General features: G+C 43.1%; 1 pseudogene; it reads left to right on the top strand.

Moving 5' to 3' along the window:
- Positions 1 to 6,230: 6,230 nt before the first annotated feature.
- On the top strand, positions 6,231 to 6,348 carry LOC126429084 (5S ribosomal RNA; annotated as a pseudogene).
- The last annotated feature ends 6,723 nt before the right edge of the window (positions 6,349 to 13,071 follow it).

The raw sequence follows: 13,071 nt of genomic DNA on the forward strand, positions 1-13,071 counted from the left end.
ACCGTAAGAATGAGAGTCTGTAAGAGAAGAAAGACATTTTAGAAGCGAATTAAGAACTTTAATTGCCTCAGCTCATCCTCTTTCACGGAAAACAGAAGACTGGACTATAGGCAACACAAAGTACATATGGACATGACAGACTGCCTGTGACCTGCGGCCTCTCCGGGGCATGACGGGTACCAGGGATGTACAACGTCTCCAGAAAGCATCAGCAAATACTAATTGTTGTCTGTAACAGAAGTTGCACCTTCCCATCCCCTTGCCCCCCCCCCCTCCCTCCCAACGCCTTCCCTACGCTTTCGTTGCAAAGCACACTGAACGCAGAGTATCCCAGGTTCGTTAGGGCTGCTTGTGTGAAATTCCAAACTGCAGTGCCATCTCGTGGTGAGCTGTTGCGTTACGGCCCTTGAAGTTTCAACAGCCGTGTAGAAGATCATAATGCCTAGCTTCACTGCAGCATGCGTCCTGGCCACGAATGTAGCTGTAGTGTCTCACACTTTTCGGAAACTGGAGATGGAACAGCGAGACCTCCATCGTTTGTGGGCGAGAGTACATCGAATTTGACAAGAGTACCGAGAGGCAGATCCCTGGTCGCTCCTCCACAACAATGCACCAGCAGAGAAAGCGAAAACTGTGTACATTATTTGGCCAGCTGATGGAACATAGTCCTCGACCATCCACCGTATTCCTCGGATTTCGCCCTAGCCGAATTTTGCTTGTTCCCCGAATTTAAGATCGAAACAATGAAAGGACACAACTGCGATGTAGTTGAGGACATCCAAGAAAACGGTACTGCAGTCGTAAATGCAATTCAAAAAAAGGAATATAGTGTCTGATTCAATACGCTTTTAAAACGATTTTAGGATCTACTGATCAGCTGGAGACTGTCTTATTAAATACAGTGATTTTCTGAACATGATGCATTACTTTTATTTTTCATCACTGCAGTCTTAACGGAACTGGAACACGCCGTGCATTACACAGGATGAGGTGTCTCGAGTAATAACTTGTAGAGAGTTATGAGAGCTTCAGTGATTATTTACAAATCGTAAAATGCAAGAAAGAAGAAAAGAAATATCAGAAACACACTGTGCAATTGAAGAGAAACTAGCCGACCAGTGGGTCGGATCATAATATGAGTAAGATCATTTTTCCGTATAGGCGCGGAGACGTGTGTAGTGGATGAGGCATGACTCGGACAGTGTGAAAAGCAAGGCGAGTTCGCCGCCGGCCATGGAGCACCTGCGGGTGGCGGCTGGAGGCTGGCGGCGGTGCTCCAGGCACGAGGGCTCTCCAGGCGCTCCAGCGCGGCGTGACGTCACGCCAGCTGCGGCCGCCGCCTCTCCAGCGGTCCTCGCGCCGTGCCACGCGCTGAAACTGTCCTCACGCCGCGCTGCGCCCGACGGTGCATTAATGCGGTCGACAGGGCTGCGCTGACACGCGGCAGTGGAGGGCCAATGACGCGCCGGGGGGAAAAGGCTTCATCAGCACTCGAAACAGTGGCATGGCGAATATTTCACACAGATGTGAACAGAGTTTTACATTTGTTTTATTGGTTGGTTTTACGTGGGCAAGGTGGAAAAATTTTCCGTGGCAGCCGTCACATTTAGTTTTCGTTATGTCGGTAGGTAAAATTTCGTTTTTATTGTGTTGGTAGGTGTTGCACAGTCTAAAGTGTCAATAAGATGGTTCACATGGCTCTGAGCACTATGGGACTTAACATCTGAGGTCAATCGTCCCCCAGAACTTAGAACTATTTAAAACTAACTAACCTAAGGACATCACACACACCCATGCCCGAGGCAGGATTCGAACCTGCGACTGTAGCGGTCGCGCGGTTCCAGACTGAAGCGCCTAGAACCTCTCGGCCACACCGGCCGGCCTGTCAATAAGATCCGATGACTTATTTTGTTTGTACACCATTTTAAAGTAGTCGTCGCAGGTTCGAATCCTGCCTCTGGCATGGATGTGTGTGATGTCCTTAGGTTAGTTAGATTTAAGTAGTTGTAAGTCCAGGGGACTGATGACCTCAGTTGTTAAGCCCCAAAGTGTTTAGAACCATTTTGAAAGTAGTCGTGTTTTGTTCAAAGGGCTAATCTCATTAAAATCCCTCTGGAGGTACAGCTGCGGCAACACGATAGTTATTTCATAAATTTTAAAATTTTAAATATCTTACAACATGGTAGTACCCCAAAAGGATCTCAGTAAGATCGACTACAAATTTCTTTTATAAATTTTTGTTCTGCTTTGGACGGTTACTTTCAATAGAAATTCATCCAAAGTCAGTGAAGGGTTACAAGTAGTCTCCCACATTTCCAGCTGTTAAGATATAAATGGCATCAAAATTCAGACGTTATAACACAACAACTCTATTCAAATGATTCAAATGGCTCTAAGCACTATGGGACTTGACATCGGAGGTCATCAGTCCCCTAGACTTAGAACAACTTAAACCTAACCAACCTAAGGACATCACACACATCCATGCCAGAGGCAGGATTCGATCCTGCGACCGTAGCAGCAGCGCGGTTCCGGGATGAAGCGCCTAGAACCGCTCGGCCACATCGGCCAGCAACACCTCTGTGGATGATCATACATTTTCTAAGTGTTTTACGAAGTTTGTTTTATTAGTTGAGCTGAATATTATTCTTGTAAGTATGTTGTCAAGTTACAAATGCTATTTGTTATTTAAGAAAGAGAATAGTCATGGAATGTTAACATTTTGTGAGTAGACTCCCTGGCTTAGTCAGGGAAAAATTATTGTCAAAGAGTATAACAAACTGTAAATGCGTTATCGCTGGGCGTGTGAGTGCGCCAAAAATGTAGCACTTCGGAGTCGAGAGGAGACTGTTGTCGTTGGTTGTCAAATGGTTCAAATGGCTCTAAGCACTATGGGACTTGACGTCGGAGGTCATCAGTCCCCTAGACTTATGTGGCTATGTAAAAGTGCGGAGATAAAAAGTCTGTTTCCGGAGTGCGGGGCAGTGAAAACTGAAATGGTTGTTTTCGCGGATGTTTAATATGGGCAAGCTATGTGTATGGCATTTATTGGGCACAGTACACATCCAGCAAGAACAATTCACATAACATCAAGAGTACTGTGCGCCCTTGTTATTGGCTATGGTATGGCAAGAAGAACAACCTGTGCCTTATTTTACCGCTACATAAGCCGCTCGACAAATTAAAGGCATCATAAAGTGAGGTAAGATCTAGACTTTTTATAACCAGAAACGTGATAGGTTAACCAGCATAGTTAGAATTTTATTGCATAATAACATTGTTTTCATCCACATTGTCACGTAAATAATTTACCTAAGGCGCTATCCAAGTCGTATCCATTCTATCCCTTTTTACGAACCGAAATAATCCAAAAATAAATGAAAATGAATGAACATTAATTTATTAGATTATAAAAAATTAATTTTTCAAACTTTTGGACAATTACGTAATAATGGCTGTAGTATAAATTATGTCAGAAATAGAACGATGAAAAATTAAGTTTTAATTCATTCGCTAAAAACTTTCATAAAAAAATGGTAGTAAAACTACGTAACTTGCATTCTGAATTTCTCTGTCAAAGAACAGTTTCTAATTTTTTGCTTGTGGCATAATTTATAACCTTTATCAAAAAGAAATACCAGAGTAAGTGCTGGGTAAATGACAGTCCTTACCATGAGCAAATTCAAACAATCTTTCTGATGGCTACAATTACGTGTATTACGGCGGGTAACGTAACAAAAAGTTTCTGTCCACAGACAGTAAACAATATTACTTTAATTGATCTTTGAAACTTAATTTAATATGATGTACGTGTTTGCCATTTTATTATTATCTGACTACTGTGACATGTGTGGTGTGAAGTACTTGAAACTGTGCCTTAGGTTCTGTTCCTACGTCATGACGCCAATAACTATTCTTACGTAAGATTGCTTACAAGTATAAAGTTTAATTTCAATGTAATTATCCTTGTTCTGGTGAGGAACTGGTGACCGTTGGCTATTTTCATTAATGGCGTAATTTGAAAACCTTTTGTTCAAAATTTTACAATACGTACCGTTAATTAAAAATTAGTTTACGTTATAAAAATATATAAAGTTAACCAAAGTTTATTTCTAATTGTGGCGATTCGGTTGTATTGGAAAATATTTCTCAAAATACCAAGGCACTCTGTTCGATTCCATGTATTCAACATTTTAATGGTTTCGCAGAATTTATTGAACGATCACGAATTTTACGTAGCAGTTTCAGTAACTGTCTAGTCCAGTGTGTCAGGGAAAGAAGTTATCTTCATCACCGTGAACAGGGTCCAGAATCCCTTCTGTTTGTATTTATATACAAAAGCAACTAAATTTTCCATTCCTTTAAAGTTATTTTTGAGAAGATAGTAGTGCGTTATGTAATTTATTTCTTCGTCACCCTCATAGCACATATGCTCACCTCTTGTATTTGTAAGACGGTTGATTGTGCTACCTTCCTTTAATGCTCCGATGTGCATAACTGACGTCTAACGTCTAATATGTTTCAGTTTATTGTTCTCTTCTTTTTTGAACCGTCACCCGATGGTCCATAGCAATATTTTACCTGCCATACCACCGCAACAAATTATTACACAATAACCGTACCGAGGTGATCCATTGCCCCAGTCATAAATGTCAGCTACCTCCTAATCTCCCCCCCCCCCCCCCCCCCCGTGTCCTCTGTAGTGAAATTCGTGGTTCTTGAAGTAGTTTTAATAAGAACAAGCACTATTTAAAAAATTATTGAATTAAACTGTATAAATAAACATTGCACATAGTAAATTAATTGTGTAATCACAGGTACTAAATTATAGATATTAAATGTGAAACATAATTTCTATTTCATTGTGCCTGGCGATTACTATACATTGGTTTTAGTACGATGTGTAATAAAAAACAGATTTTATTTATGCGCCATAAACTAATAATGATGCATAAAATATTAAACAGAAATAAAAGCAAAAGGGCTATAACTGTTGAGCAAATATTCCTTCGAGGGAATTGTTTTGTCATTATAATTTTATTTTACGTTCTCTTGCTTTGAGAGAAGCAAACTTATTAATTATTGAAATCTAGTTACTGAGCCGTATTTCATAGCCAAGATAGCTAAATTTTACAGCCGGATTCTGTAGGCACAACAACTGACAATTTCCATAATACCAACGAGATCTTGGGTCTCTTTCGTTTCGCTTATTCGCTTAAAGCAAATGCCAGAATGTTATCTTTGAAAAGGATGTAGGACTAATTATGTTCCGCTGAATTTCGCTTTCTTTTTGTCACTCTAAGGTCTACATTTAATCAGTTGTTTTAGGTGGAAATTCATAAGAATATAAATTTTCACGTAATAAATGTTGGTCCTGATGTTACGTAATAGACACTTTCGGCTACAATATCTAAACTGCTAGATATTATCCGTCTCTTTTTCATACCAGTAATCTTACTTACACGTATTTTCTCTAACAACTGTCATTACGTGTTTCAAGTTCTTGTTGAAAGGCTAATTTTTAGAGAATATGCCTGATATTACTAAGATTAATAGAAATTCAGCACCACTTCCTAAATGCAGCGGGGGAAATCTTCCGCGAAACAATCCCACCAAGCCTGACACGAGAGCAGAGCTCAACTTATTATTTGACACACACACACATACACACACACACACACACACACACACACACACACACACACAAGCTGTCCGAGCAGGCCTTGAAGGCCCAACGGTACCGACCAGCCTTCGTGTCATCCTCAGCCCTAAGGTGCTACCGGATGTGAATACTGAGGGGGAGGGTCATGTGGTCAACACACGCTCTCCGGGCCGTTGTAATTGTCCGTGACCGGTGTCGCTACTTCTCAGTCAAGTAGCTCCTCAATTTGTCTCACAAGGGCTGAGAGCACCCCGCCTGCCAACAGCGCTCTTCAGACCGGATGGTCACCCATCCACGTGCTAGCCCAGCCCGACAGCGCTTAACTTCGGTGATCTGGCGGGAACCAATGTTACCATCGCGGCAGGGCCATACTTTCTTTAAAAATAATTTTTAAGCAGTTCACATATTTCAGTACAAAGTCAAAATACCTCGAGTCATATAACTAGACAAAACTGAAAGATATCGACTTAATCAAAATTAATTAATTAAAATCGATAAAAACATCGGTAACTTTCAAAATATTTTGTTTTGACAAAAATCCATTTCAGATCTGTATTCTGCTTATCAGGCCAACGGCCTTGCCACAGTGGTAACACCGGTTCCCGTCAGATCACCGAAGTTAAGCGCTGTCGGGCTGGGCTAGCACGTGGATGGGTGACCATCCGGTCTGAAGAGCGCTGTTGGCAAACGGGGTGCACTCAGCCCTTTCGAGGCAAACTGAGGAGCTACTTGATTGAGAAGTAGCGGCTCCGGTCTCGGAAACTGACATACGGCCTGGAGAGCGGTGTGCTGACCACATGCCCCTCCATATCCGCATTCATTGACGCCTGTGGGTTGAGGATGACACGGCGACCAGTCGTGGCCTGTGCGGGAGGAGTTTAGTTTAGATTATTCTGGTTATTAGATGCAGTCATTTGATTTACATATAACAACATTCTGTTCAGTATTTGTCTTAGAATTTTGTGGTAATTTATTGTATGTTGGTAGCAGTTCTATTCCCATGTCCTTCCGATTCAATATACGCATTATAAATATGATTTGTATACGAACATCACATCAACCTTTTCTGGTTAACTGAAAGAATTAGAATTTAAATTGGAAAACATTTTTTTTTTTAAGTATGACACGTAGCTCAGTTGACCTTATAGGAATTACGTCAAAGACCACCCTTACAAAAGAAACTGATTCAGCTGAAGGGGTGTTGAGTACAGACATAGTTACAGGTATTATAGGTACCCTAGTGGTTCGCCTCACAGCAACTTCGTCATTTCGAAAGTCCTCTTTTCTTTTTTCATTTTGAAGAATGTTGTGGTGGTAGCATTGATGGCAGCCCTACTGTAGTCATTCAAACTTTCCCAACTGGAATTCCTTCTGCCCCGCCTGATACTGCACTGAAAAGTGCCTGTTTCATCATACTCTGTCGCTGAATACTGTTGTCCAACTTGGGTGAACAGTCCTCACTGTAGCAAGATAGATGTGCATCTCAACCAGACAATGCGACTTATCACAGGCTGCATACGTAGCACTCAAACTGCATGGCTACCAGTTTTAAGTAACATCCAACCTCCAGCTCTACGAAGATCAGATGCTCTCCTGAAGATCTGGAGAAACATTCAGAAGAACCCTCAGCTACCAGTCCACAGCGATATAGTAATAGCAGAACATCAGCGTCTGAAGTCAAGAAAACCACCTTGGCGAACTGCACAACATCTTGAAGCCTCCGACTTTAACATCAATGAAGTATGGAGAAGTCAGTGGGAAGGATTGTCAGTGTTCAACGGTCATCTGGTTGAAAAGCCTTTCATGCGAATTCCAGGTTTCACACTCCCCAGACACCAGGGGGAACACCTCATCCGAACAGGACAAGGTAACTGCGGATATCTAAAGCACAAATGGGGCTGGGTAACGTCTCCAGACTGTGACTGTGGAGCTGCACTGCAAACAATAAATCACATTGTTGGTGAATGTCCGAAACGAACCTTCGGGGGATCAATAAATGACATCCACCATGCGTCACTTGAAGGGCTCAACTGGATCAACAGATTTGACTTATAAATCTAAGAGCTTGTGTAATGTGTACATAATTTAGTATAATAATTTGGACATTTGATTCTGTACCTGTATTTTTCTTGTCATTTCTTACACTGTGTACTCTTACAATTATGTATTTGATCCAAGTTCTGTATCATCATACGATAAATAAAATTAATCAGTAGGTCACTATTTGAACGGCCCGCTTTACCTTTTGGGGCTAGGGAATGGAAAGTACTTTAAAAAAAATCTCACAAATAAAACGTCTGAATCCTTGTTGCACTTATTTTTCCCCAGTAACGTGAAAATGTTTGAGCGTCGAATATTTACTACGATCATGCGGATTGTGTTTTATTGTTGATTACTTATGGAAACGATGAAACTTGCCTCCGTCGTGCGAGTAGTGTTTTGTTGTTGATGACGTATGGAAACGGGAAAACGTCGCTCCGGAACAGAGCCCCCGATGCAGGCAGAGTGAACACGGTACGAACTGATGGGCGGTTGAGGAGACGCGAACACGCGTCAGACGGAAAGCTGCGTCACGTGCAAGGTCACGTGGTCGTGCGTACGCGTGGCGCGCGCACGTGTGTGTGTGTGTGTGTGTGTGTGTGTTTGTGTGCGGCTTCGTTAGCGAGCGATCTGTACAGCGGCAAGCGCGGCGGAACCACAGTTCGCAGAATAAGCCGCATGATTGATCGTCCGTCCAGCCGTTTCTTGTTTGTGTTCTTGTGCGGTCCTGCTAATGCGATACGTCCATGTGCGCTGACTAACTGAGTATCTTGTCGTGGAACAGAAGTTGCGCAGTACTACGTAGAATTTTGTCGCCTGTATGATATATGCTACTGTGTATAACTAACCCAATGAGTTTCTTATACTTGTGTTTTTGTTTAACGCAAACTACAAAGTGATTTTTTTTTTTGTTTTCAATTGTTAGATGTACGTTGCGGAGATCTGGCAAGCGCTGAAGGCTATACTTTGCGCGGAAAATTTTTACCGCGAAGCCAGATATAATAAACAGCTGGTCTACGGCTGTCAACAGAACAAGAAGCGAGGAGCTATGCAACACTTGTCGTGGCGATTGTGATGTTATAATGAAAGAAACGGCTTGATATTCAATGTTTTACCTGCTTTAAAATGTATTCAGTCTTCCATTCGCTACTTTGGAACGAAGATCATTTTCGCTGAATAAGTTAAGACTGTTTATACGCAACCTACCGTTGTAAATCGTCGGTGAAACTAAACTTAATTAATTATGAAAAATAGTTAATATCTCTGAATGATGCTTACTGCCTCATATACTGAAGAACATGATTAATGCAGTTGTGATTGTTATGGAATGTAAAACAAATGGTTATATGTTCATGACTAGTATTTCAATTCTGAGAAGCGCTTGAAGTGAGAAATATACCTTTGATTTTTTAGTAATTCGACAACGAGTATTTACAAAAGAAAATCTTTGTGCTTCGAGTATAGGAAAGAGTTTTAAGTCATATCTCAACGAAAAGCACGAAGTCCGCTTACCTGCGAAAGAATCCTGTGCTATAGTAATGTTGGAAAACATTAATTTGAACTACAACTTCCGGCGCAGAAACTAAAGATTTACATACTGTATTTAGTATAAGTCTAAAGAGCATCGTTGGTGTCTGAACGATGGAGAAGATGAAAAAATGAATTTCACCCAAGTTTCAGAATGTGACTATAAAAAAGAATTTTACGTTATTTATCGCATTCTTCCTCAGATGAGACGATTATGCAAACATTCATGAAATTAACGAGATACACTCAAACTGTATCAAATATTATGCGACATTGTGGTGGTTACGGGAAAGCACATTGTCGGAACATCATGCAGTATGCGAAAGGGACCCGTCTCACCATCATTTACTGACTCATATGAGCTTTAAATGAGCTCTCGTTCAGGAAGGCACACACCTGATACGTGCAAATTTGGGAACTTCCACATATCTAACGTTGGCATGGACACCTTATATTCTTTTTCATTAACTGGTGTTAAGATAGACGCTACTAAATATAAGGACGGCAGTGAATTATTTTAAAACAGGTTGGTTAAATGCCTATAACCGAAAATAACTACATGTACGTACAATGTTGTGCAAAACTTAAAGACAAAAATAACTTCCGCGTGACGTGTCACTGCCAAGCGCAATAGCTCGAAGAAACTTGGACCGTACATGAAAAGAACTACTAAAGTACAGTACAGAAGGAAACTGAAGGATATCCGCAGTGATATGTACATAACGACAATAATTACACTGAAGTCGCTGTGATTTAAAATGTACTCTGATGGAAACAAAAGGCGAGACATACTTTTAATACGCTGTGTGATTACCACGGACTATAATGGATTCTCTTCAATATGCTCCCATGCTGGCCACAAAGTTGGTAAAGAATTTTGTGTTAGGGCATTCTATTCCTCCAAAAGCACGGTTGACAACTGTTGGATGCTCATTGGTGCATATGGACGGGCTGCAGTACGACTCGCCGAAGAATCCCACACGTGCTCGGTGGATATAACTTGGGGAACGGGCAGGCCAGCAGCGTCTTCGCCGAATATCTTCCAGTTCCAAGAGCTCCAGCACCTGCACTGCTCGATTTGGTCGCGCTGTCATCCCTAACAACGAAGCCAGGACCGGATGCACTCCTGAAAAGAAGCGGCGGAGGGGAAGGAGTACAGCGCCACAATGTTGACCAATGACTGCACAGTGTTCAAATATTTGGAGCTCTGTACAGTTTTGCAACATTATGCCTTCTCACAACATGATGTCTGAACCACCAAGACGACCGTGTCCGACAATATTCCCGGTGCATTACGTGTTCCCATCTCTCACCAAGTGTGGATACGTGCAGAATGACACTACTAGCCATTAAAATTGCTACACCACGAAATTTACCTGCTACAGACGCAAAATTGAACCGACAGGAAGAAGATGCTGTGATATGCAAATGATTAGCTTTTCAGAGCATTCGCTCAAGGTTGGCGCCGGTGGCAACACCTACAACGTGCTGACGTGAGGAAAGTTTCCAACCGATTTCTCATACACAAACAGCAGTTGACCGGTGTTGCCTGGGGAAACGTTGTTGTGATGCCTCGTGTAAGGAGGAGAAATGCGCACCATCACGTTTCCGACTTTGATAAAGGTCGGATTGTAGCCTATCGCGATTGCAGTTTATCGTATCGCGACATTGCTGCTCGCGTTGGTCGAGATCCAATGACTTTTAGCAGAATACGGAGTCGGTGGGTTCAGGAGGGTAATACGGAACGCAGTGCTGGATCCCAACGGCCACGTTTCTCTAGCAGTCTAGATGACAGCCATCTTATCCGCATGGCTGTAACGGATCGTGCACCCATGTCTCGATCCCTGAGTAAACAGATGGGGACGTTTGCAAGACAACAACCATCTGCGCGAACAGTTCGACGACGTTTCCAGCAGCATCGACTATGAGCTCGGAGACCATGGCTGCGGTTACCCTTGACGCTGCATCACAGACAGGAGCGCCAGCGATGGTGTACTCAACAACCAACCTGTGTGCACGAATGCAAAAACGTCATTTTTTCGGATGAATCCAGGTTCTGTTTACAGCATCATGATGGTCGCTTCCATGTTTGGCGACATCGCGGTGAACGCACAATGGAAGCGTATATTCGTCATCGCCATACTGGCGTATCACCCGGCGTGATGGTATGGGGTGCCATTGGTTACACGTCTCGGTCACCTCTTGTTCGCACTGACGGCACTTTGAGCAGTGGAGATTACATTTCAGATGGGTTACGACCCCTGGCTCTATCCTTTATTCTATCCCGGCGAAGCCCTACATTTCAGCAGGATAATGCACGACCGCATGTTGCAGGTCCTGTACGGGCCTTTCTGGATACAGGAAATGTTTGACTGCTGCCCTGGCCAGCACATTCTCCAGATCTCTCACCAATTGAAAACGTCTGGTCAATGGTGACCGAGCAACTGGCTCGTCACAATACGCCAGCCACTACTCTTGATGAATTGTGGTATCGTGTTGAAGCTGCATGGGCAGCTGTACCTGTACACGCCATCCAAGATCTTTTTGACTCAATGCCCAGGCGTACGAAGGCCGTTATTACGGTGGATGTTCTGGGTACTGATTTGTCAGGATATATGCACCCAAATTGCGTGAAAATGTAATCACATGTCAGTTCTAGTATAATATATTTCCAATGAATACCCGTTTATCATCTTCATTTCTTCTTGGTGTAGCAATTTTAATGGGCAGTAGTGTACTACGAAGAGTGAATTTGCAGTCATCTGAGAAGAGTATGTGACCGCGTACCTCGTTGGTCCAGTGCCCTTGACACCATCGCAAACCGTCCTACCGATGTTCGGTTGTCACCAGAACCAAGTGTACTGGTCGTCGGGCAAGAAGACCACCTCCATGCAGTCTCCGCGCCACTGTGTGAGACTGCGAAACTTGCTGCCTTGTTAAACGTCGTTGCTATTGCAACTGACGGTTGAGTGAGGTTCCTTCTTGCCTTTTGCACAATGCAGTGGTAATCCGTTGCTGTCGTTAACCCTGGTCAAGCACCTCCTCTTCTTCGGGCGGCAACGCCCGAGCTTCGGTACGCTCCCGATGCAGGTGAAACTGTTGTGAGCAATAACAAACTAGTGGGCTTTACTCGTCACTCTTCGCCCTACTTCTAGTTTCCCGATGACTCTTCACCCCGGTGAAGTCATCCAAATGCTGTCTCCGGGCCTTGATATAAAGAAGAACATCACGACAGTGCACTGTGATATCTCTCTCAGTGCGAAACTGGGAGAGTTCTGGCCACATGTTTCTGTACTTTCATTCATTCCCACCGTATTGTTGATAAGTTATGTTGCTCTTCAAATTTGCCATAGCAGTGTACTACGCAAACCACAGTACAGTGCCTGGCGCTGGACGGGCGTGAGAAGCGGAAGGGGGGGAGGGGGATGGGGAGGGGGTTGGGCGGAAGAGTATTTGTTAGCAATATTTCTATTCGCATGCAAAACAAGAGGAAGTGCGCTCTATCAATACTTCTATGCGCGCCCTAGTTTTCCTTGTCGTATCCTCACGATCACTATGCGAGATATACAACAGTCGCAGCAGAACTGATACACAACTTCTTTGAATAACGCTTTTCTGAATCTAGCCAGCAGGATTCGCGATAATAACGTCCCCTTTTACGTAAAGACTAACAAGATTCCCGAGCATTCCTGTTACATTTTCGTATGGGCTGCAGACGAACAGCTACGGTCCTAGCAGTGTGGACCTCAATTCTTTCCATGGCTGCTCGATAAGGAAACCAAACTCCGGAGCAATATTCTGGTATGTGTCGCACTAAGGTGTCTCTTGAAGTGTGCTACAAT

This window comes from Schistocerca serialis, chromosome 1 (genome assembly GCF_023864345.2).
Source record: "Schistocerca serialis cubense isolate TAMUIC-IGC-003099 chromosome 1, iqSchSeri2.2, whole genome shotgun sequence".
Classification (NCBI taxonomy): Eukaryota; Metazoa; Arthropoda; class Insecta; order Orthoptera; family Acrididae; genus Schistocerca; species Schistocerca serialis.